The following is a 25,253-nucleotide window of genomic DNA, read 5'->3' as shown; positions in this document are numbered from 1 at the left end:
CAGCGCTGTCCGGATCTTGAGGCCATCTCAGTCATGTGTAGACCCTTCTACCTGCTGCTCAGTGCTAATGTTAGCGCAGCCCTGTCGCTCCTGCATAATAACATCAGCAAGCTGATGCAAGTCCACCCAGAAGGAGCCTTTGTTGTTGCAGGTGACTTTAACAAAGCCTGCCTAAAGACTGTGCTCCCTAGATTTTTACAGCATGTATATTGTCCAACTAGAGGCGAGAGCACCTTAGACATGGTCTATTCCAACCTGAAGTGGGCATACAAAGCTGTCCCCCTCCCCCACCTGGACATGTCTCACTATGGCGTTAAATTAACTGTGCTCTCTGCTCCTCGTCCCTGCACACACCATCCTCAGGAGGAAAACCAAACCTGTGACAAAGACTGTCAAAACCTGCCCTGAGGGTACCCTCAATCAGCTGCAGGACTGCATTCAGAGCACAGCATGGGCTGTATTCGATCACCTGGAGCTACAGGAGCGCACAGATGCCGTGCTATCATACATCAGATACTGCACAGACACTTTCACTATGAATAAGTGGATCTGGATCTATCCTAATCAAAAACCCTGGATGAGCTCAGAGGTGAAGGCACTTTTGAGGGCTCGGAACACCACCTTCAATTCAGGTGAGAGAGCTCTGCACAGTACAGCTAGGTCTGACCTCAGGAGAGGCATTAAGGCTGCAAAGGAGGAGTACAGGAGAAAAGTGGAGTAGCACCTAGAGAATAACAACTCTCAGCGGGTGTGGCAAGGAATCCAGCATCTGATGAGCTACAAAGTCAACTCATCAGCAGCTGTCAATGCAGATGCCTCACTAGCAGATGAACTCAACCACTTATTCGCCCGCTTCAAGTCATCCAGATCAGCCACACCCCTGGTGCCCTGCCAATCTCACAGCTCCCAACCTTTCACTCTCCAGGAACACCAGGTGAGGTGCACACTGAAGGCTGTAAACCCACAGAAAGCTGCTGGACCGGATGGGGTCCTGGGCAAAGTGCTCCATGCCTGTGGAGATCAGTTGGCAGGAGTACTGACCGGGATATTCAACACATTCTTGACACTGGCTGAAGTCCTGTCCTGTCTAAAGGCAGCCACCATTATCCCGGTTCCTAAGAAAACAGCCATAAAAGACTTTAACGACTACAGACCAGTGGCACTGACGTCTGTAGTCATGAAGTGTTTTGAAAGGTTTGTCCTCCAGCACCTCAAAGCCTGCCTCCCCCAGAACTTTGATCCACATCAATTTGCCCCTACGGTAAACCAGTCCATGGAGGATGCCATTGCCACTGCTGTCCACACAGCCTAAGAACACCTGGACCGCTCAGGACCTGCTTCTGGATCAAAAACTTCTTGACCAACTGACCACAGGTTGGTTTCCCCAGGGCTGTGTGCTGAGGTTCCTCCTGTATGCCCTCTACACGTATGACTGTCCCCCCATCCATCCCTTGAACACCATCATCAAGTTTGCTGATGACACCACGGGGGTTGGCCTGATCACGTGGGGTGACGAATCAGCCTACAGGGAGGAAATACAGGCGCTGGCAGAAACAACCACTAAGTTGAACACCACTAAGACCAAAGAGATGGTCACTGACTTCAGGAGGCAGAGCGAGTACCATGCTCCACTTTACATCAATGGAGTATGTGTAGAGTAGCCTCCTTCAAATTTCTGGGGACCCACATTTCTGAGGACCTCAAAAAGCCCAGCAGAGACTCCACTTCCTGCCAGTCCTGCGGAGGAACCACCTGGAGGAGAAGCTGCAGGTACCAGGCCACCTTAGAGCCAGTGCTGATGTACTGTGTGTCTGTCTGGTCTGCTGCAGACAGGAGGGCGCTGCATTAGCAGAGCAAAGAAAATCTTAGCAGACCCCTCTCACCCTGGTCAACACCTGTTCAACCTGCTGCCATCAGGGAAGAGACTCAGGGCCCTAAAAGGCAGGACAAACAGGATGAGGAACAGTTTTTACCCCTGGGCCAACAGACTCTTGAACACTGTACAATAATACACAACAACAGCTTCACTGATTCACTACTCACTTCTTCTTCTGACCACCTCACTGTGCTATATTAGTACATTCAGTTTATCATAACCCTCCTCTGTGCAATAACTGGCATTTGTGCAATATTTTCTATATTTAGTATATTTGTTACATATTTATTCCCCTGTAAATACTTGTGTTGTTTAATATACATATACATACTGGTTTTACAGTATTTTCTTTTTCATTTTCTTGTTTAAGTTTTATAAAGAAAGGCACTGAACTGTGGCAACTGCTTCATTATACTCCATGTTTAATGACAATAAAAGGTTTCTATTCTATTCTATTTTCTTAGACCCAGAAACTATATCCATAACAAATACAATATACAGCATGCATTCTAACGTTTGCACCAAGTGAGGTCATGTATGTACAAGTCAACTCTCAATTCAGCTGGTGCATGGTTAAAAGCTAGTGTATTCTGTTGCTTACTGTTCTGACTGCATGTTGAGATGTTTTTATGTGAGAGCCTTGAATCAAAGTGCATGCTTGGCCACCAACTAATAGGGATTCAGATAAAGGCTAAAGAGGATATGGCTATGTATGTGTGGGAGTTTGTGACAAATGTGTGAGTGTGCATGAAGTTAGAAAAGGCGACAACAGGAAGCAGACAGGGTGAAATTGGTGCTAGGCACAAAGCTGGTCAGCCTCTTGACGGATCATTAAAGTGGCATGAAAGAAAGTGCAGAGAATCATTGGTATGAATCATTGCTTTCAGATTTTAAATGCTACAGGTTTGGTATTTTTCCTTCTCTTCTGTCTTCAGTTTTAAGCCTTTTTTTTGTTGGTTTTTATTCCTTCAATACATTTCATGATCTCGTGTGAATGGAAAGTTATGAGAAATAAAATTTGCTAATAGTTTTTGTATGGGGCCAAAACAGATTTTGTTCTAGCTGACTTAACAAGGTATTCACTGTGAGCATGGCTCAAGAACTTTATCCAGGCTTGATTAGTACCAGTTGGAGGAGCATTAGTATTGCTGGTTTCCAGAATAAATTTGTAGCAGGAGCACATGTCTGCTGGATGTTGAGTCCTCCTATCCACAAACTGGATGTCCTTAAATAGTTGCATTATTACTGGCTGCAGGTGTGCAAGCTTGTGCTGTCCAGGGATTATTCCTTGATCATGATCTGTGTTTTTGCCATTCATGAACATTCCTGCACAATTCAAGATCCAGGCCACAGGATTGTCTTAATCTAAACTGTAGTTCAAGAAGAGACAAAGATTCAAGTAACCCAGCAGTGGGTTTTCACTAATTCACAGGTTTCAGTTTGCCAACTAGTTCAGCCAGTCTGGTTTAAATTATGTAGATATATAGTAAGAAGTAATATGAGTAATAATGAGTTTGGCAGTAATAGGGAGAAACAGCATGTGCTTCGCATTGATTGACAGACACCATTTGTCAATAAGTGAACAAGAAAGTGAATGCTCGAAGCTAAATACTAAAATAGCCTCATGAGTTGGTAGAACTCAAACCAATAAATTACTTTAAAAAACTATCCTATCAGTAATTGGAAACACTATCACACAAGCTCTTCTGAAAGCATCAAATCTGAGTCATGAGCCAGTCTCTTTTTTATTACCAGTTGTGCTTATCATCTTGTTTTTACCCCTATCTGTCTTGATTAACATATTCCTGCACACACACACACACACACACGCACACACACACACACACACACACACACACACACACACACACACACACACACACACACACACACAGCACAGTGTCATTTGATAACTCAAGCATGGATACTTATAATATTGCAAAATGGATATACACACACACACACACACACCCCACTCACAACACAGCATCACAGTGATGCTCCTCTTAAATCAGTTCATTTGAATGCAAAGCCAGAGTTTTCTTTCCAATTACACACTTGCACTGGTGCAAAGTAAAGCTGGGAAGGGTTTTAGAAATTACAGTTATTAGATTATCATGAGCAAAGTTCAGTTGAAAGGCTTAAGTCTCTGCAGTTCATATGAGAAGGGAAGTTCTCCACACAGCACTTGCCATGCACTTCAAGCAGAACCCTGTATAATCCCAGTGTGTATATTTAAATATGATTGAAAAAGGACTAGAATTCCTAATTTTTCTTTTTACTCTAAGTTCTCTACTCTGACTATAACCATAGTAGGAGTAAAGTGCAAGAGGTTAATAATTACTAATGATTAATAGTATTTATATTTCAATGTTTATAAATATTTTAGTGTTTAATAATAGTAGTTTATAAACACACAGAAAGTGAAAAGAGGTGAGTGAAAAAGAACAAGCCTCTCAAAGGTTTGGTGTGACTTTGAAAATTCATTGTTTTTGAAAGAAAAGCACAATTTTAAATTGAATATAACATTAAATGAATAAGAAATATTGTAAATTCCCTGATAGCTGGGACAAGCTTGAATGGATGGATGGATGGATGGATGGATGGATGGATGGATGGATGGATGGATGGATGGATGGACCACTCTATGCTGTCAAGCTAAAGTCACTCTGAAAAGGAAAGCTTCAAATCAGAAGTGCCTGACTCTGTGCTATAATTCACAAACGCACAGCTTAAAGCAGATAACCCGTAAGCTGGAGAGGGAATGGTGTCTCACTAAATTAGAAGATGCTTGTTTAGCCTGACAAGAGTTTGTTGCTCTATAAAAAAGCCCTCCATAAAGCTAGAACGTCTTTCTACTCATCATTAATTGAAGAAAATAAGAACAACCCCAGGTTTGTTTTCAGCACTGTAGCCAGGCTGACAGAGAGTCAGAGCTCTGTGGAGCCGAGTATTCCTTTCACTTTAACTAGTAGTGACTTCATGGATTTTTTCACAAATAAAAATTTAGACATTAGAGAAAAAATAATTCCTAACCATCTCAAAGACTTATCTTCATGTTCGGCTGCTTTCAGCACTGCTGATATTTATTTAGACTCTTTTGCTCCAATTGATCTTTTGGAGTTAACTTCAATAGTTACTTCCTCCAAACCATCAACATGTTTTTTAGATCCCATTCCTACTAGACTGCTCAAAGAAGTCCTTCAATTTATTGATGCTTCGATCTTAAATATAATCAATCTGTCTTTATTAGCTGGCTATGTACCACAGACCTTCAAGGTGGCTGTAATTAAACTGCTACTTAAAAAGCCATCACTTGACCCAGCTGTCTTAGCTAATTATAGGCCAATCTCCAACCTTCCTTTTCTCTCAAAGATTCTTGAAAGAGTAGTTGTAAAACAGCTAACTGATCATCTGCAGAGGAACGGTTTATTTGAAGAGTTTCAGTCAGGTTTTAGAATTCATCACAGTACAGAAACAGCATTAGTGAAGGTTGCAAATGATCTTATGGCCTCTGACAGTGGACTCAACTCTGTGCTTGTCCTGTCCCCATACTGTTGACCATAGCAGTTTATTACAGAGATTAGAGCTTGCCATAGGTATTAAAGGTACTGCGCTGTAGTGGTTTGAGTCATATTTATCTAATAGCCCCCAATTTGTTCATGTAAATGGGGAGTCTTCTTCAGACACTAAGGTTAATTATGAAGTTCCACAGGGTTCTGTGCTAGGACCAATTTTATTTACATTATATGTGCTTCCCTTACTCAAATGACTGAATTACCTCCTCAGTCTGCAGTCAAGTTCTCCAGAGTCCTGCTAATGACTTCTATATGTGATTCAGGTGTGCTGGATCAGGGATACATCTAAAACCTGCAGGACACCGGCTCTCGAGGCCTGGAGTTCCCTACCTCTGCCTTAGTGCATCATAGGAACCCCAGAGTAGCCTAGGCCTATTGCAGTATAACTGAATTTTTTTTTTTCATTCACCTCTTTTACTCTGTTTATACCCCACTCTGCATTTAATCATTACTCATTATTAATCTCTGGCTCGCTTCCACAGCATGTCTTTTGTCCTGTCTCTGCCCTCACCCCAACCGGTCGTGGCAGATGAACCTGGTTCTGCTGGAGGTTTCTTCCTGTTAAAAGGGATATTTTCCTTCCCACTGTCGCCAAATGCTTGCTCATAGGGGGTCATTTTGATTGTTGTTTTCTCTGTAATTATTGTAAGGTCTTTACCTTACAAATAAAGCGCCTTGAGGCAACTGTGATTTGGTGCCATATAAATAAAATTGAATTGAATTGAATTGACACTACACACTGGTTAGCAACCCCCTGGCTAGGGACTGCTTGCTAAGGAAAAATGTGTATTCCCCAACTGGTTGGTGAGTGGTTGTTGGCAGTTGCTAATGAGGGTGGTCAACCTCCTGTGTGTATTGCAGGTTGCCACAGTTACCTGTAGATTGCACAGGAGACTTCAACTACTTACCAAACAGTAGTGAAACTGTGAAGTGCAACACAAAGTGGAAATGAGGGAGTTTGCCTTAAAAGTGTTAGCGTCATACTATATAAATGATATTTAGTTGTAGTTCTGTGTGTTTCTGAAAGCTAAGGCCAATGATTATAAGCAATAATTGCCTCTGAACACACCCACTTGTGGATTTGTTTTGTTTCCTAGTATTCTGGAGTGAACAGAAGCAGCATTGTCTGGCTTTTTTATAGTTATAAAAAAGTTATTTTTTGTTATTTTATGGACCACACAAGACATTTAGTGTTATCCTATATAAATAGTTTTAATTTATTTATTTTTATTTTATTTTAGTTATCTTTTGTAATTCCTCCAGCCTCTGTTCTTTTGGTTGATAATATGGCTTCCTTCCTGTAGAATCAAGAAAGTGTGGTTCTGATTCAAATTTTGGATGAATCATAAAAAAAGTGTTGCCAGCCCCACATGGGAACAAACAAATTTAAATATGTAATTGTATACTCTCTCTTCTTTAAAACAAACAAGCAAACAGATGAAAAACAAAAAAGGCCCATTTTCCTACAATTTTGGATTTAAAGTATTTATGAGAATCAGTGTGGAATGAGTTGAATACAGCAAGAAAATGTAAAAAGACTGCAGTGTAGCCAGTAGAGGGCGAATTATCTGAAAAAGTAACCATGCACTTGACACTGAAAGCTACGTTTCTGACAACTTAAAGGCTCCCTAAGAAACAGACATGCATTTAGCACCTATTGTGACATAGCTGGAGAGAGCTAACCAGGAAAGCTTACTGTCATTTATGAGATTTCAAAACAATAGTTTGTGGATGATAATTTCCAATTTTGGCAACAGAGCAACACTTTTACAGACTACCTGTTGGGGACAGGGGGACTGCTTGTGCTTGTGGGAAAATGGATAGAACTTTCCAAATCTGAGCCTTCCAGAAAATTGTGTTTTCAGTGATCATTTTAACCGGGATGATATTGCCAGTCAAATAGGAGCAGACATCTTTCACCAAAGGGCATCTTTCAGAAGAGAAAGATTATTACAAGAGCAAAGATACTTGCTGCAGATTAGGGTATGGTTAGGTGGATAACTTTGATAACACTACATGTGAAAGCATTGCAGTATAACTTACACTAAAACTTAAAATAACAGTCTGAGTGTGTTGGTGGCAAAAACAAGCATTTTGTCTCAGGCAATTGCCACATGGGATTACTTTGCTGATCTTTCAATATAGTATAACAGTGCCCTGAATCCAAATGTTTTAATTCCTATTGAAGGTTCAGATCCAAAAACAAGGGTTTGAAAAATATATAAATTTTAAAGCATAAACTTTCAAAGGTAGTTTTGTGTTGGTTCATTCAATTCTCCACCTATCTACTTTCACATCTCCTTAGCTGTCAGTCTATAGCTCATCCTGCCATCCACACAGGTAAACATCCCCCACTCCCTTTCCCAACCAACCTACCTATCCTTCAGTGTAATCTCTGTCCATACAGCCACCCATCCATCTATCATTCACTCCTTTATCTCTTCTAGTTACTATACTGAAGCCACCCTGGGGAGAGCTTTTTTTTCAGTTTGACAGTCCAAAAGACAAAGTGCTCTTCAGCCTGACAGCGACTTGGTCAGATAGGAGAAGGTAAGTGGCACCTTCTGTTCGTCACTGCCAGCTGAGTGAGCACCCCATACTGTGACTGTGATCCTCTGGCAGGATCGCTCCATGGTGGCAATCAGAGACAGAGTGATTTCAACCAGAAGACTCCCCACTGTTCTGCCTATTTTCTGGCTTTCATCAGGTTCGGCCCCCTTTCTAGCTCCAACACAGTCTCATTAAATTCTGTGAAAATGAACACATGCTCTAAAATATGAATAAGCTGCTTCCTGCATTTACAAGCAAAGGTTCTATCATTTAGATTTATAAATAGTCATTGCTATTTGATGTAAAGGGCAAGCATATAGTGGCATAAAGCCAAACATTGACTATTATATCCATTTTAGTTCATGTTCCTGTATTTTTGTGAGAAACTTTATGGGGCAATATTTATACATACCTACACTGAACTTTCAAGCCTTTTTTAAAATCACATTTTAGGGCAAATGTGTATCATAATTATTACCTACTTAAGGTATTGTATACATTATTGAAATTCATCAGATCTCAGTGGGTTGGATGCCATTACAGTCCTAAAGTAGTATTCCCAAGTTCAAATGGAATGACCTGAAATACATTCATGCCCTTTTCTGTTAAACTGACAAAGAGACACTAACCTTTGAGGTTCATTGTTTGTGTGATGTATATGTGCTTTTAGAGGTCAGCAATGATACAGAGAACTGGGAGAAAGCTGACAATGATGGCATCTTCTGGTGGGGATACAGGGAATAAATGACTACCTTTTTGTATGAATTTAGATCCAATGATGTTGGTAAGCCAAAGGCTGAGACCATTATTTGATTCAAGTCCCTGTCATAACATGACAAGTTATTGTTCAGGCAAATCTTAATATATGAAAAAGAAAAATCAAAATTTATTAAAATATTAAAAATAAGCAACAGAAACCATCCACAGGAGGGCCACAGCCATGTGTACTCCTAGTGCCAATCCCAAACTTGGATAAATTGGGTGGGTTGTGTCAGGAAGGACATCTGGTGTAAAAGTGGATCAGAAAGAATGAGATTTCCATACCGGATTGGTCAGGGCCAGGGTTAACAATGACTACTTGGGTGCTGTTGTCCAACAGAGTTCCAGTGGAAAGTGTGCTACTGTTTGGCAAAGACAAAGGAAGGGGGGGTTAGGAGGCAGTGAGAGAGAGGGAAAGGCAAGAGCATGGAGGTGAGAGTAGGGACTAAGACTGGTAAAGCGAAAGGGCTGGCTGAAATAATGGAGAGAATGAAAGTAGATATACAGTATCGTGTGCAGGAGACCAGGTGGAAGAGCAGCAAGGCCAGAAGCACTGGAGGTGGTTTCAAGTTGTTCTACCGTGATGTAGGAAGAGAAATGGAGTAGGGATAATCTTGAAGGAAGAGTACAGTAGGTATGGTGTTAAGGAAGGACAGATCATGGTGGATTTTGCCAAAAGGATGGGAATAGCTGTAGTGAATATGTACTTGAAGAAGAAGGAGGAACATAGTGTGGCAAATAAGACTGAAGGAAGGTGTGGACATATTGGACAACATCTTATGCAGAAGCTGCAATCTGTAAGGGAGAGGGGACTGAAAGGTGATGGCAGAAATATAGGGCAGCATTGGCTGGTAGTCTGTAGGATGACTTTGGACATCAAGAAGAGGAAGTGACTGAAGACAGAGTCAAGGATTAAATGGTGGAAGCTGAAGAAGGAAGAATGTTGCACAGAGTTGGGGAAGGAGTTGAGACATGCTCTGTGTGGTAGGGAAGAGTTACAAGATGACTGGGAAACTACAGCTGTAGTGCAGAACTGCCAAGAATGTGTTTGGTGTATTCTGGACAGAAGAAAGAGACCAAGGAGATTTTAGTGGTGGAATCAGGAAGTACAGAAGAGTATTCAAAGGAAGAGGTTAGCAAAGGATCGAGGTAGTCAGGGAGATTAAGAAAGTAGACAAGAGTACTGGGAGGCTAGGCCTACGGAAAAGATAGTGGTGGCAAAGAAAAAGGAAAAGGCTTATAGTGAGTTTTATGTGAGGCTGCATACTAAGGAAGGTAAAAAAGGACTTGTATCAATTAACTAGGCAGAGAGATCAAGCTATAAATGAGTGCAGCAGGTTTGGGTGGTTAAGGATAGAGATGGAAATGTCCTAAAAAAAAAGGGTGTGTTGAGAAGATGGAAGCAGTACTTTGATGAGCTGATGAATGTAGAAAATGGCAGCCAGGGGAGGATGGATGGAGGATGGGCAGTGATTCAGGAAGTGCAGAAGGCTAGGAATGAGGAAGTGAGGACATCTTTGAAAAAGATTAAGACTGGAAAGGTGGTTGGTCCAGATGACATACCTGTGGACATCGCCATACCTGGAGATGTCTGGGAGAGAGGGCAGTGGACTTTTTAACTAGAATGCGTCACACAATTATGGAGCGTGAAATGACTCCTGAAGAATAGAAGAAGTGTACTGGTACCGAACAAATCGGTACTGGTGATTTGTTCTTGAAAATTGGAGCTGTAGGGGTAAAGTTGATGAGCCACACCATGAAGATATGGGAAAGAGTTGTTGAAGCTAGGTTAAGAGGAGATGTGACAATCAGTGAGGAGCAGTATGGCTTCATACTGAGAAAGATCACTACAGATGTCAGAAGCATCACTCTGTCTTTGTGGATCTAGAGAAGCATATGACGGTATTCCAAGAGAGGAACTGTGGTACTGCATGAAGTCAGGAGTGGCAAAGACATATGTGAGGGTGGTGCAGGACAATGAGACAGTGGTGACTGTTGTATGACTTTAAATACCTGAAGTCAAGTGATTGGTTTGTTTGTACTGTAATCTATGTGTCATTTAAGTGAAAAGTTTAAAAAAAAAAAAAAGCTCATATAACCTACCTAATATTGGCTATTTAAGTTTCAAAATGGATACCAACCAGCATGCTGCGACTTCACTTCAGTTCTCCTAAGACATCAAGCTACCAGCAGGGAAACTACTAAATATGGGCACCACTTGCTGACATCTGGATGCATTTCAGCTTTTTTTCCCCCTCTTTCTCACTCCAGTGCACTTCTTTTCCAAGTATCTGCAGTAACATCTTTATTAGCCTTCACCATTATGCTGATCACTGCTAGCCTATTTGGCCTCATTCTCATTTTCAAACTTATTTACTCCCCAGTGCTGTCTTAATACCTTCATCAGTCTCCAAACAGCCTTAATGACTTCAGCAGGTACACACTTATCTCTAGACAGTCAATCTAAGGTGACTTGCTGGGATGGACCGGTTTATTGACCTCTTGTCGTATTATTCCCCCCCCCCAAAAAAAGGTAATTTATGTAAGTGTGGAAATTGAATGTGTTACGGGCCCCAGGGATGGTGCCACCATAACAAAAATGAAATCCCTGCAAATACAGGTAACATTCAGGAGCAATGAAGACGCAGTGCACTTGGTTTGCCTTCCAGATTGCATCTTATTCAGATTTCCATAAACATTAACAACATTCATGTATGCATTACTTTCTTTCAGTTCCAGTGTCTTTACAACTCACATATGTCCATATTTCCAACAGTTATAAGCATAGAAGTAGATGTGTTCACACATCAACACTCCACTATCTCCAATGTACAACCTCTCTGTGCAGGTGGAATAACAGTACACAGTTGCCCTTGCATAAGCAATGGAAAGCTACTACATGTCTATAGTGCACCTTACAGTCATTCTCAACTGTATTTAAAACAATGCTTTTAGCTGTTCCAATTTACGGTAGACACTGTATCTGTTCTGGATACTGAAACTAAGCAATTAATCACACATTCTTAACAGCATTGTGAAAATAAAACAGTCCCGTATAATATGTGAGGCATTCATACTCATTCAAACTTAAAGTGCCAAAACATCTTAAACATTTCTATTCTAAACAGTAAGGTGTGCAGGAGTACAAATATTCATCATGTAAAGCAAATAAACCTGCAGTGACACTCCTGCAAGACCACACTCGGGGCATACGACCCATAATACCGCAACGTTACCGTGACGTATTTGCTAGCGGCCTGCAGAGCCTGTCCCCTAGCTGAGGCTGCTGCAGGTCTCCAAACTGCTGCTCACAAGTGTAAAACAATGCAACTTTACAAACGTAGCATGCAGAATAACATTTTCTCCAAATGACAGACAGTGGTATCATTTTTAACCAAGTACTAACCTGCAAATACAGGTAACATTCAGGAGCAATGAAGACGCAGTGCGCTCGGTTTGCCTTCCAGATTGCATCTGTTTAGCGGGCGGAAATTCACCCCCTAAAGCAACTGGGGTGCATCTTCCCTGGAACAGTTCCACCTGAGGTGTTGCTCCAATTTTACTGTCCTTCTGTATAGTCCATGTTGCGCAATAAATCAGCACAAATATTGGTCATGTTTCCCAAAAATATTTTGAGTCTTTGTCGCTGGAAATCACAGGTAAGCAAATTAAATAAATGAAATTAACAGATTAACACAAAAGTGGCCACACATTTTGGGTGTGCCACAAATGCGTAATCTAAAAAAAAAAAAAGACTAATGTTAAAAAAATTTAATATAAAAAGTTAGTGTGTACTTGCTGTTATGTGTCTATTGACATGACTCCGTGTTCCATTAGCTGGCTACATATGTTGATTAATTTGCAGAAACTTTACCACAGACGTGAAGGAGAGCGATGCATCTGTTCAAGAAATCCCTGTAATAATAGTGAGATTGTAGATTTTCAACAGAAGGGCAAACTAACTTTACAATGCCCGGATTAAAACACACATTTATAATATGTTTATGACTACTTTTTATATGTTTATGATTTAGTCTTTGGCCTGCTGAAATTACTTGTTGTAACTGAATGCCACTTCATTATCTGGAAATAATTTTACCAACTCAGAGTTTGTTTTTTTAGGTTACAAATATAATGTACACCTGGGTGTAACAATGACCTCAAAACAACAGAATTTGCTATTGCTAGTTTATAGACCATTTGCATTACAGCTTGCTGAACATATAAGCAAACACTTTGACCAGCTGTAATTTATAAATCTCCGTAATTATGAAAGAATTATTCACATTTCAGAGAAGTGGGTTAGTTATTCATTTCATTATCATTAGAATATATTGTCTTAATTATTGCAAGGTAAATAAGACATTTTGTTCTTTAGAGTTTACAAAATAATCTACCAAGATGGAATATTTTCTTGTAGTTGATTGACCAATGAGGGTTGCTGTTTTTTTTTTTTTTTGCTTGTTTGTTTGTTTGTTTTTTTCATTTTGCAGAAGTGGTTTAATAGTTTATACTTCATCTGAATTCTCTTTGGAGAATCGATTTGTTCTTTTTAGTTGGCTCAAGGTCTGTGCAAAACAATGAACAATACCTCAAAGGATATTCACCAGTATTTTTCATGATCTAGATATAAAAGTTTCATTGATTTGGCCAAGTGAAGCACAAGAAACAGAATTTTGTATTTGTCCCGGTATGCCCATTACTGGAAATGCCTGTTGGTTAGCCAGTAAACACAATAGCAGAGGCTGGCAATTATTATTCCAAGGGCTTCATGAGAAACTGGGACTGTTGTGGAGGGCCACACCAATAAGATTGTAAAAATAAGAAATAATATTGAGCAGAACTGAGTTCAGCTTATTGATGTGACCCTCTACAACAGTCTCAGTTTCTCTTGTGGCCCCTTGAGAAAATTAATTGCCCTCCACTGCACTGTGGTATACATTTCCAAGTTCCATTAACCCATTTTTGTCATTCTAAAATATACTGACATACAACATGATCAGATGTCACGGGATGACACAGGACTGCATCCTCCAGGCTGCCACCAACCACAAAATGAAGTCTGTGGACAACACACCAGAGTTCACATCACAAAGGAGGTGGAACAGCTGGTGAGCTGGTGCAGAATCAACAACCTCTTCCTGGACTTAGATAAAACTAAGGGGATCATTGTCAACTTCAGGACGAACCAGCCCAGCCACGCTCCATTTCTCATCAACAATACATCTGTGGAGGTGGTCAGCAGCACCAAGTTCCTAGGGGAGCACCTTACCTGGTATGTAAACACTGAGTCACTGGTCAGGAGGGCACAGCAGCATCCACCCATCCTCACTACATTTTACAGAAGCACCATAGACAGCATTTTGACTAGTTGCATCTCTGTGTGGTGTGCAGGCTGCAGCTCCTCTGACTGGAAGACTGTGAAGAGAGTGGTGAGGACAGCGGAGAAAATCACTGGGTTTTCCCTCTATTCAGGACATTGCACCTAAGCACTGCTTGTCTCAAGCCAGAACCCACCACCACCACCATGGACTGTTCTCCCTGCTGGCCTCTGGAAAGAGGTTCTGCAGGTCATCAGAGTGCTCAACTCTAACTGAAAATATGCCACTCAACTGGATACCATGTTTCTGTATTTATTTCCACAGGTCAATTTTACCATTGCACTTTATATTATTTTTGCTGCCATATTTATTATTATTTATTTAATCCTGTATTGAGCCAATAGCAACAAAATGTAATTCCTTGTACACTAGCTGTAGACTGAATGACATTGTAAGTCTGTTTGTCTGTCTGTCAAAACAGAACAAAAAAATTCTGTTTTGGTCACAAATATCTTTGCACTTGCCCTCTGTCTTGTCAATGTGAGCTTTAGAAAACTACAGATGGGCAACAATGGCTTTGGCAGACCTTTCATGCAAATCATTGTTGACCAGTGTTCTCCAGATTAAAAACTTTAACCCATATGAGAAGACTTTAGCTGCATAAGGGTTACTTTGGGTTCTTTTGTGAGCTTGTGGTCTGGTGATTTGCTGTTGGAGTGATTTTTGTTTAGTGAGCACTATTGGCAAGAATAACAATGATCTTAAATTTTCTTTATTTGCAGTCTGTAATTTGCATCAGACACAGTGTCCACCTCAACTGATTGTCAATAATCCCACTGATTGAACACCTCATTCCAATTTTACCTTCAAAATAACGGGCAATCCCTGCAGTTCACATATTTTTTTTCTCTCACAGAAAAAAACTATTTGATCATTTTCCTCAATAAAAAAATGAGCAGGTATAATTTGTGTTTTCATTTTCTTTTTCTTCTCTCCTTTAATTTGTCAGGAACCATCAACAAAGACACTGATCAGAGAAAAGTTGCGTCGTACCTGATTTAGATGCTGGCCAATTTCCATCTAAGCCAAATACAAAGCAGTGTCTAAGCTACAATAAAAACAGTATACTACAAATCCTAAAATTCATCCACCGCAGCTACACCAACTAAATGCATACACTTAATGTAATCTCAATGCTTAACTACACATGCACTCACTCACCACTGCATTAGGTACATCTATGCAATGTTCCCCAAGGCAAATACTGAATCAGCTAAAGATATGTCAGTAACTCAGTGCATTTATGCATGTAGACATGGCAGAGATGACCTGCTGAAGTCCAAACTAAGCATCCAACTGGGAAGAAAGGTGATTTAAGTGACTTTTAGTGTGGCATGGTTGCCAGACTGGTTGGTTTGAGTTGTGTGTTCAGTTAATTGTGTGGGATTTTCCCACACAACTAATTCTAGGGTTTACAGAGAATGGTTCAAAAAAGAGGAACTACCCAGTGAGCTGTAGTTCTCTGGGCAAAAATGACTTGATGATGTCAGAGATCAGAAGAAAATGACCTGACTGCTTTGAGCTGACAGGAAGGCAACAGTAACTCAAATAACCACTAATTACAACCAAGGTGGAAAATCATCTCTAAACACACGATACAGCCAACCTTGAAGAAGAAGGGGTACAGCAGCAGAAGACCGCACCTTAACACCTTTGGTATATGCAGAAATATAGAAAATCATAAACAGCTCAAAAACCTTTTTTCCTTGTACCTCGAGTAGTCACTAATCTAATGGCTGCTGTGGCCCCACAGGAATAATCCTAATGATCTTGATGACACATACAGTATACTAGGATTTACAGCTGCATATGCATTTATTAAATTTGCCACAGTCATTCTCCCTAGAGGAAGAACCACTTGCACTTGAAAGCACACGATTCCAGAAAAAGAAACTATGTAAAAAGCATCCTCCCAAGTGGATGAACATTTTTGTGTTGAATTCTCTTGTGGTCTCTGTTTTTTCTTGCATGCTTCAGCATTCTGGCATACCTCATTCTGCAGGTTTTATTATGAATTTCAAATACATCAATATGTTTGTTCAGTCTAAATAATGCTGTGAAGTCCAAGGTGAGAGCCGTCCGTCTGTCCATCTGCAAGATTATGCTAATACTACTAAGGCAGAATTTCATGGAATTTGGTGACAAGGTGGAGCATGGCCAAAGAAAACCCATTTAATTTTGGCATGGATTCAGATCAGTCTGTTAATAATAATAAAAAGTGTTAGATAAGGCACTGGCTGAGCTCTCCAAGTGCCCTTCTTGTTTAATGATAAACCCAGGGGATGCATTATTTGTTAAGGTTAGTGTGTTTGTTTTTCACTTCCATTATAGCTTAAATTATCTCAGCCTGTTGGGTGCTGTCAAATTTTTTGAATGGGTTGGATGTAGACTAAAAATATGCAGGAATGAAGTCTCCCCTGCAGTTGTGAGTTAAACTCTCACTTCTCATCTCTCATGCTCTTTCGTGTTTGTGCTGAGGCAGGGAATTTGAGTTTCCCCTACGAGACATTTCCTCAGGCTATCAGACTGTGTAAACATCAGTCTGAAATGATTAATTATGCCAGGCAGGAAGAGATAGCGAAAAAGGGCAGAAGGGAATGGAGAAAAAAACACAACAAAAGGGAGATCATATAGATAAGGCTCCTGCTTCTCCTTGACCTGACTCTCCAGTGGTACCTGTCTGTCTTTACAATAGGAAAAAGGTATAAATATTTCAAGTCAAATAGAAGATGGTATAAACTCAGCTTTCATCTTTTATTCATCAAAGCCAAGGGGTGTACATGCACATTCACCAGTCTTGATGCCTGCAGGGCCAAATGCTCTGATGGTATATATGTTTGCTCATTTGTATGTGTACACACAAGAACTTGTATGAAGAAAGATTTCTCCCTACAAAACCAGGCAAGGTAATCTAAAGCTTTTTGTCCAGCCTTTTCGTTCTTTTTGACCCAGAGTGCTGTCATCTTTATAGATATCTGCAATGCTATGATGCTTGCTGCTGCATATGTATATATATATATATATATATATATATATATATATATATATATATATATATATATATATATATATATATATGGACACACTCACCAGTTTATATGAATGGGTGAGTGTATCCAAACTTTTGAATTATATGCAAAAAAAAATCTAAAATTGATTTTTATTCCTTAAATATGTTAGCTGTTTCCAGTTAACATGTACAGTATAAGGAATAAAATTGGCTTTATTGTTTGCTTTTCTTCCGTATTGGCTTTTATTTGTTTGTTTTTCGGGGGATTTGCAGGATAATTTAATGATGGGGTGGGCAATTAATTTTTTCAGCTCATTATTAATTTTTACCTCAGCTACTGGTAAAGCTAGATGTTACAATTAGGCAATGAAAATGTGTAATAGACATAGTAAAAATGCCAAAATTTTAATCACTATTTAATCAACGTTCCCCAAAATAAAATGCACATGTTATTGCAGCATTTTTAAGACTTTTAACTTTATACAATGTCTTATTGCTGTTGCTCATAGTTTAAGTAGTAAGCTGAGACTTCCATTGTGCAACTAAGAGTTCTGGCATTTCCTTGTCTTTCTTTTGAGAAAATTCAAATTTCTGCTCTGTGGTCCCAAACTCTTTTTTTTAGTACTTTTTCCAAGGTGAGCCACCTTACAGCTATGTGTTAGCCTGTGTCATCAATGCTTATCTTGTGATTCAGTGCTCTTGCCTGATGAAGTTAATTAACTGAATTACAACATCAGCAACATGATCAAATTTTAATAACAAACGCAGGGCAGCACAGCGGAACAGTGGTTAGCACTGTCGCCTCACAGCAAGAAGGTTCTGGGTTCAAATCCACCATCTGACCTTTCTGTCTGGAGTTTGCAAGTTCTCCCTGCATCTGCTTGGGCAATATCTGGCTGCTCCAACTTCCTGTGAATAGGTTAACTGGTGATTCTTAATTGCCCACAGGCATGAATGGCTGTCTGTCTCTGTCCAGAGTCTACCTGCTGCCTGTCCTATGACAGGTTCCAGCTACCTGCAACCCTGACTTGGATAGCTGGAAGAAGATGAATGACCTTACAAAGCTCCTGGTTTAAAATGCAATTCAAAATATCAACTTCTGTTCAGGCTTCATTTCAATCACTTTATCTTGAATCTGCTTCAAAAGTCAGACATTTTTGTAATACCTGCCAGTTTGTCCTATTTCAACCCCGTCCAAGCATGCACTTATTGCTGTGAACAAATCCCTGTTGTAGTCTCTTTTACTGAGCGCACTGCTGCCAGCTGTTCCACAATCGCAAACTCTTATTTTTCTACACACAAAAATGAGTAACTGGTCTGCGTCAAAGACATCACTCATATTAAGACAGCTCAGCCAAGGAGAAAAAGTCAAATTGTCCACTTTGTTTTTCAACCAAAGCTCCAGATTTTCCATAATGCTGTTTATCCGTATTGTTACAGTTCACCTGGAGAGGGGCACAATCTTAAATACTTCTTTTTTTCTCAGGGCATATTTGCACAGCAGCGTTCACAAAGACAATACATTTCCCATCAGACAATAGCTTATTGTTTTTGTGATTTTTGTGGGATATCATAAAGGTGGTCTTGGCTGTTCCATCCCTGGATGTGTGAAGAACTTCTTGCTTCTGAAGTTTGGGTGGCAAAAATTCAAATCTCTAGATGTGGCTCAGAGGCTGTACACGGCCCAGCCCTCTGGTCTAATGTGTGACTTTAGACAAATGAAACATACACTGGTTGCAGCAAACAATGTCAGGTCATTTGATGCATATCAGCATGTCTATAGAACACACAAAGCATATCAGTCAGGCAAAAAATAAATAAATTACTGTCAGTGTACAAATCCAAGCTGGATTTGATAGACTGTATATAAAAGATGGACAAAATCTCAGGTCTGAAAAGTCAGTATGAAGGTGCTTTAAATCTGCTTTATCTCTTAAGACCAGGCTTGTGGTTGCAAACGATATCAGATGTATAGAGGCCTATGAGACAATGCCCCAACTTCTCACTTGATGTCATACATAATTAAACTTTTTACCTATGTTAAAAAACTAAAGAGAGTTCATCATTTCCATTGCTGGCCTCAAATCTTCTTCAACACAGTACAATATGAGCTCATGCAAATGTGATTACACTCGGCTTCAAAAGGCAAAAATGGTGGAAACCAAAATGTCTCAATGCACAAATCTTGCATTTTTCTGCAACAGTTAAAAAGATTAGGAGAAAACTGAGGGTATCACTTACAGTACTACTCCTCCTACAAGGAGCTGGCAGCCGAATTTAGTCCCATGAGCTACTGCTTCTTCATAAAATGTGAACCACTACATACAAGGAAATGTGTATAGATGCACTTCATGAATATTTGCACTGCTTACTTCTGTGACAGACTGAAACCCTGCAACAGACTGGTGACCTGCCCAGGATTTACCCAGTCTCTCGCCCTCTGATACCTGTGATAGGTTCCAGCCCCACAGTGACCCTGAATCAGATAACCAGAGGATGGATGGATGGACAGATATCAGGAGCCATTTTGCAACCAAAAAGGATGCTCTGAAAACACAATAAAGTTTAAATTTTCTTTTTTCAAGTAAGCGTTCCTTATTGCTACAAAAAAAACAAAAAATAATTAAAGAAAACAGACAAAAACAAGCAAACAGTAGCAAAAAAAAAAAAAAAGCTTCCTGCTATAAGGAAGTAACTAATCACTCATTACATTTTAAAGAAATTATTGGTGAGAAAGGGTTGCGAAACCTGAAAACACCCCCAGGAAAACTTGCCATGAATCATCTCTATAAACCAGTTGGTTATAAAACCAGCAGGTCTGCTGACAGAATGTGATGTTACACATATTGGAGATGATTGAAGATCTTACTGAGGACATCAAGCAGGATTTAAACAACAGCACAGCAGGTATGATAGGACAAGAGCACAAAAGAACTCCAACTGTTACACCAAAGATTTGGAAGGTACAGGGTTAAGGAGTATTTCTTCTGATGAAAGAAAGCAGAATTGGATATTGATCCTGTAGGAGGTTACAGTGGGGAATAGAAATGAAATAGAAAACATGATTCCTTTTTAAGAAAAGGGATACAAGGGTCAGCAAAGATAAGAAGAGGAGATGAGAGTGAGGAGAGAAATGAGAGTTTAACAGACTATAGCACTGCATAGGAAATCTATTCACTAAATGCAGATAATGACTTTGAATGGGATAAAGACTCTCTTTATAATACCTCTAATTTCACCCAGAGAGCATACAGATAGTACAACAATATGTACACTGATTATGTTCATTGCAATTTTTCCTTCACGGATGATAACAACATGCTTTGAGCATCTGAGATTACGTAAGTCTGTTCTCACCAATTTCATTAATCCTGACTTTGTAGGATTGTGTAGCCTGAGTTAGATACAGTAAGTGGATATTTTAATTATGCCAGCTTTATTTGGCTGACAAAATATATGAAGGGTTATGTCAGCCTCAGCTGAATAGAAAGCAATTTGCACAGAACACAAGCTGTGCAGCCTGTTGTCACTTCCAGGGATTCAATTCTGGCTCTCTGTGACCAGACACTGTCTTCTAGCCTCAGTGCTGTGAAACCCTGGTTGTGGTAATACTGAGACAGGTGTCACTCTCAACCTGTCACTGAAGGATGCTACTTCAGGGCCCCTTGACAGCGTAAGTGATCACACTTTATTTAACCTAAACAGCAATCTTTCCTTAACAAGTACTTATCTGAGGAAAGCATAAGATGAAGGGGAAACAGTTGCTGGTGACCGCAGCATGGCCAAAATTATTGCAACCATTTGCAATTAACTTGTGAGCTTGTTGCTTTTGAATTGCTTGCTACAATGATGGGAATCCGGTCTGCGATAACTTATGGTCAAAATGACTTTGGTGCTTCAAGATGATGATAAAACAGTCAGTCTGCCATGACTCTGCAACTGAATGACGTCAAGTTGGGGTGTGTTTGTGATAATGTATCAGTCAACTGCTTTCAGCTGCTCCCTTATTAACAGGGGGGTCACCACAGTGGGCAGCCGCTCATGTTTCATTTGGCAGATTTTTTTTTGCACCAGATGCCCTTCCTGATGCAAGCTTAAAAGGGATTTGTGTCTGCTCCTCGAAATAAACCAGGGATTTTTTTTTCATTTGTTATGTGATTGTATAAACCACTACACTAATAAGGCAAGTAACTATTATAAATTGGTAAAAACTGCAAATCTTTTGCATTAAAGTTCATATTAAACAGAAATTCACACTAACTACTTACATTCAGAGTCCAGCCAGAGCCTCATAGACTTCAGAAATTCCTCCACCACTAGTGAAATATTTGCTGCAGGATGGTAATTTAACCACAAAATGACATAGGCACTAGTAAAATTCATTAATTAAAATCAGATTCTGATTCCTTTTTTTTTTTTTGTCAATTTTATGCTTCACATGAAAACGAAATTCACTTTGTAGTGGCGCAGTGTCAAATAAAACGTTGTAGAGCAATAAACCAATTCATAAGAACATTTATTAAATAGACTAACCATATACATTAGGATGAAATAAATAGTATGAATATTAAACAGTTAAAAATATTGCAAGCTGAAAACACGTCAGTCCTTATGAGTTGTACTCTGGTTTAGCAGTCTAATTGCTGTGGGGAGAAAAAAAAAAGGTGTTTAGCATTCAAGAGGTCATTGAGCTAATGTATCTCCTCCCAGACTGCATGAGTGTGAACAAGCTATGTGAGGGGTGAGTGGAGTCTTTTATGATGCTGGCTGCTCTGTGCCTATAGTGCTCAGTGCTGATGTCCTGTAGATGTGGCAATGAGGCACTAATGATTTTCTCAGCAGTCCTCACTATCTCGTCCAGTTTTTGTCTTTCCTCTGCGGTGCTTTTTCCAAACCAGGAAGAAGTACAGTGAGTGAGAATGGTGCTTTCAATGGTGCCTCTATAAAGTATGGTCATTGCTAGCATGGAGAGTTCCACCTTCTTCAACCTGCAGAGGGAGGAAAGGTGTTGTTGGGCCTTCTTGATGACAGATGAACTTGTGCTGTGAACCCGCTCCACTTGAGAACAGCAGTTGGTTAGTGGGAGATGTTGCTGGTAGCTAGTCCTCCTGAAGTCAGTTATCATCTCCTTCGTCTTGTTGGTGTTGAGGGTCCACCTCCACCTCTTTCCTGTGAGCTGACTCATCACTGTTGGTTATAAGGCCAACGACAGTGGTGTCGTCTGCAAACGTGACTGCTGTTGAAATTAGCAGAGTAGTCATAAGTAAGGGGCTCAGTGGACATCCTTATGATGTGCCTGTGCTCACCGTGATTGTTTTAGATTTTACATTACCTGTTTTGACTCTCTGTCATAAAGTCCAAAAGCCAGCTACACATGCCAGGCTCCACACCCAGCAGCAAATCTTTCTCCCTGAGCTGTTGAGGCAGTATTGTGTTGTATGCTGAGCTGAAATCAACAAACAGAATTCTGGCAAAAGCTTTCTTGTTTTCAAGATGAGTCAGCGTGAGATGAAGCTGGTTGGAGAGAACATCCTTTGTTGACCAGTTTTCCATATACGTAAACTGTAGTGGGTCTAGATTAGATGGGAGGCATGACTCGATGTGGTTCATGACAGGCCTCTCAAAGCATTTTATGGCTATGGGAGTGAAGGCTAGGGGCGACAGTCATTCATGAGGCTGGATTTGGTTACTTGGGAAGAGGTATTATGGTGGCACTTTTAAAGCAGACTGGCACTCTGGCTTCGCTGCGGGAGATCTTGAAAATGTCTGTGAAGACATCCTTTGGCTGTTCTTCAGTTATTTTGTACACAGATAGGTATGTGATTTGGACCAGCAGCCTTTGAGGATTGACCTGCAGTCAACTACAGTACCCTGGTAGGAGGCCGTGCTTGCTTTTGTGCTGTTCTGTTCTCTATAAGACAAAGGTATTGACGTTATCAGGTAAGGAAAGGTCTTCTGTCCTCACAGTGGTCTTATAACCTGCAGCTACCTGAAATCCCTGCCACACGCACCTCATGTCCTTGGTGTTAGTGAAATGTCTGGACAACTTATTCCCATATGCCCTTTTACCCTCCCTGTTCCCACTTTTTTAGGTTGTTCCTTGCTGTATTGTAGGCTTCAGTTTCACCAGCTCTGAATGCAGCACCACAAAGCCTCAGCAAGGAGCGGACCTCCCCAGTTAGCCAAGGTTTGTTGGTGAAACTCAGCTTACCACATCACGAAAGCAGCGTTATATTTTCATGAAAAAGGAATTTTAAAATTTATTGTCGCTAAAATCAATGAATAATCGTGAGAAATAATCATGATCTCATTTTGGTCACTTGGTAACCTTGCTTTTATTTAGGATTATAGCCAGAACAGCCAGCTGGGAACCAGTTGAGTCATATCCTCAAATGAAAAGAGATGTGTCACAGACAAGTTGTGCTCATCAGTAGAGACTGACTCAGACTGACTGCAATGCATTGACAGTCTATGCATTTAAAAACTTAGACGACAGTTATTGGCAAACCTTCGCCAATCTGTTTAAGAGTGACTGCAATCAGTCCAGTTCAGACGGCGATTGTTTGGAGACAGGTGACAGACAATTGTTTGGTCTCCCACCAGGTGAAAAAATTCTATGCTTACTACTGATTTTTCCTAGTCACAAAAGGGGTGCCGTCCTATTTTTACTCAAGTGTGACTCAGTCATTAGACACAGAGAAAAGCTGACGACACATGATTTTGTGGGTTGTCTGAACTAATGCTATGCTTGATTTCCGTAGCCGAAACCTAAATAAGCAGCAAGAAAAAGCTGAAGCAAAAGATAAAGTGGAAACTACAGGAAGTTTTTGGATACAAAAAAGCTCCCAAACCAACTGCTGTAGTCATGTACTCATTCTTTTAAACAGGGCTGTTTTGAACTCATTTGCCATCAAATATGGTTTCACCCATCATGTCAGGGCATTAACTCCAAATTACACATTTTTTGACATCTTTGTGGTACAAGCTTCAATATAACTCTGGGATTAGAACACACGGGGTGTTAAATTTCTGTATTTCTAGCATGTAACTGTCCTTTAAACTGTTCAGACTGAACACAATCACCTTTTACAGGTGATGCACTTGCACTTACCTGTATGTTGACTCTAGATAGCAGGAATTTAGGAAGAGTTGAAATATGTTTACTCTAACCACAGCACTCACTCCATGAATGTTTTTACAGGTAACCTTTGTGTCTTTTTGGAATAAATTAACAGGAATTGAAAAATCACCCTGTAAACTACTGGTCAGTATATTGGAATGGAAATTAATGTTGTTAATGTAAAGTGTGCCTGAAATATTATGGGCTGTAATACCACCAAAAGAGACCCTTATTGGTGAATTAAATCAGCTGTCAGCTCATACTAGCAGTCAGTATCTGGCTAGTCAGAGAGCAGGAAAGCAAAGAGGAGAATGTCTCTGGGGTTTAGACGTGTCAGACAGCACAGCAGAAAATATCAGCCTCCCCTTTATTGCTTTCAGTCTGCTTCTGTGAAAGCTTCTCCATCACTGGCTCAGAGAGCATTCAAGAGTTCTAAACATCAACAAACTTTTTCTCACATGCAGTAGCTGAATCCCAACTCTGGAGATTCTGTGTTTATCAGACTTTTGGCTCATCTGATCAGTCACAATCCTTAATTTTTTTTTTAATGCAGTAATTTTAGGAGGTTTTCATGATAGCTAAAACATATCTTTTTATTATACTTCTATATATTTAGTGCATGTTTGCAGTATATACAGATTTTTATACAGGATTAGGATCTGGTATTTGGTATTACAGTTATGTCAGCATTCCAATATCCCTGCTGTTTTTTCTTTTTGTTTTGTTTTGTTTAAATTTGAATTAGAAAAACAAATCATTAACAGTCCAAAAGACAATGTTCAAACACAAGTATATTTTATTCCTCTTTTTATTTAGTTTAGATTTTTTCATTTACAGCATCTGCCCCCTACCCAAGTCCAACCCAATCATCCATGCCTTTATGTAAATGACCACAGAATATAAAACAAACCCAGTTCTAACTTTTCCCACAAACACTCTGCACGCTTTTTCTCAGCACTGTCAGGCAATGAGTCAAAGC

Source organism: Archocentrus centrarchus, chromosome 14 (genome assembly GCF_007364275.1).
Source record: "Archocentrus centrarchus isolate MPI-CPG fArcCen1 chromosome 14, fArcCen1, whole genome shotgun sequence".
NCBI lineage: Eukaryota > Metazoa > Chordata > Actinopteri > Cichliformes > Cichlidae > Archocentrus > Archocentrus centrarchus.
Note: the sequence above shows the minus strand (reverse complement) of the source record.